Consider the following 2,624-nt stretch of genomic DNA (forward strand, 5'->3'; position numbering starts at 1 on the left):
ACCCAGAGATTGCCCATATATACATATGATCAATAACAAAACCCTTCTCCACCCAAGCTACGATCAGGAAGGTTCAGGTAATGGAGAGTACTTTGACTGGCCAGGTAGTAATACATTAGATCCTTCTCTGGTTGCGGCTGATTTTTTTCTTTTCCACACACGCCAATTAGTCTGGCCTGGTCCTTGTATATACTCCTCGTTCCTAATACACACATCAACACTTGGATCATTCATAAAAAAATTCTTCTTCTTTCAAAGGGTTACCTAATGCACTGTAATTGCTCAATGGCTACTTTCAGCTTGGTAAGAGCAGAAGAGTCTCTTTAGGTATGGTAAGGAGCTCTTCCAAGAGAAGGAAACCAATTAAACCATTGTTCTTTAATCTTGGGTAGTGCCATAACCTCTTTCTCGTGGTCTTCAACTATCATGGGTAAGAATTCTCTTGTTGGAGGGTACACTCAGGCACACTATTCTACTGTACTTATTTCTCTTTTTCCTTTCCTGACTGAGCTATTTTCCCTGTTGAAACTCTTGGCATTATAATATTTTGGTTTTCCAACTAGTTTTACAGCGTAGCAAGTACTGATAATATCAATTTATTCGTATTTTGGAAAGCATTGTTGAGAGTGTTTTTGGGTATCTGAAACTTAGTGGGTTTTTATTTTGATATTGCTTTTCTTTATGGGTTAGTTAGAGTAATTGTCTTGAAGGGACATTGCATTTGTTAAAGAGAGTTACTCCACTCAAGGTGTAGCCATCTACTACCTGGGTTTAGAGTAGCATACTACTGATTCTACTTTCTGGGATTTGAGTAACGTTTCTCACGAGTAAATCCAGTCATGCTATCCTTAATTTATTCCAGTTTATATGCACTTTCATTTGTATCATATTTCTATTGACTTTCCTTATGCCCTTTTCTTGGCAATTAAAACAATAAGAGGAGAATAAAGACGAAAAGGAGAGACTTCTATTACTGTTTTCATTCTCTCGTTTTGGTAGTAGAAAATGAAAATGAAAGTGAAAATGAAAACTAAATGAAAATGAAAACGAAAAAGAAAAAGAAAAAGGAAAAAAAGAAAAAAGAAAAAGGAAATTAAAATAAAAAGAAGAAGAAGAAGAAGAAGAAAAAGAAGAAGCCGAATAACAACAACAACAACAACAACAACAACAACAACAACAACAACAACAATAATAACAACAACAACAAGAGGTGGAGCAGAAGGAGAAGGAAAAGAAAAGAAATCATTCCAGAAATTATGAACAGGACTTTTCCAGTTTCTCACTGGAAAAAACGACCCATAAAGGTCCCCATCCTCCAGTCTTTTCCTGGAGTTTACACATTCATCAAAACTCCATCAACATAACCCAGGGATCCTGTCTTTGTATGCCATTATGGGGATTAAAGACATGATAGATAACAATGATTTTGTATAATGTAACCAATACATCAAATTCTATTTTTGAATGCAGGACATACCAAAACTATTATTCACTAGGAAATATAGATATTTGTATATGCAATATCTGATGGGATAATCAAGTAATGTTTAGAAATATATTGAAATACAATATCTTTATATGCTTCGTTACATCAGAGTTGATAGTGAAAATTTAGTATAATTTTTATTATGGTTTTTATTGGATTTTTTTTTTTTTGTTGTTGTAAAATATGAACTTCAGATTCTATTCAATTTTCTTTAGTCTATTTGAAAATGAGTTTCATTGCGAATTTTATGATATCATCTTAATACCCTTTCTGTCTAAATATACTGAAAACTTAAAATAAATGTAGTTTGGTAATCTCATTGTCATTAGGTGTATGAGGACACGGAGGGAATCTATAAAGAATAGGCCAGACTATTCGGTGTACGTGTAGGGAAAAATAAAAATGATGCGTAACCAAAGAGAAGGATCCATTTTAGTACTCTCAGGCCAGTCAAAGGACCCCATAATTGTCTAGCGGGAGTATCTCAAAGAATAGATGGTGCACTGGCAAAGCTACTACCTACTACCAAGTGCAGCTTAGCGTAACTGGAAAGGTATCTCTCTCTCTCTCTCTCTCTCTCTCTCTCTCTCTCTCTCTCTCCTCTCTCTCTCTCTCTCTCTCTCTCTCTCTCTCTCTCTATATATATATATATATATATATATATATATATATATATATATATATATATTATATATATATATATATATATACTGTATATATATGTGTATGTATGTATATATATGTATATATATATATACATATATATATATATATATATATATATATATATATATATAGATATAGATATATATATATATATAGATATATATATATATATATATATATATATATATATATATATATATATATATATATATATATATAAACATACATACATACATATATATATATATATATATATATATGTATGTATGTATGTTTATATATATATATATATATATATCTATATATATATATATATATATATATAAATTATATATATATATATATATAAATATATATATATATGTATATATAATCATATATATATATATATATATATATATATATATATATATATATATATATATATATACCTGCAGAATTACATTTACATAAACGTAATAGTTTTACCATT

This window comes from Palaemon carinicauda, chromosome 32, assembly GCF_036898095.1.
Source record: "Palaemon carinicauda isolate YSFRI2023 chromosome 32, ASM3689809v2, whole genome shotgun sequence".
Classification (NCBI taxonomy): domain Eukaryota; kingdom Metazoa; phylum Arthropoda; class Malacostraca; order Decapoda; family Palaemonidae; genus Palaemon; species Palaemon carinicauda.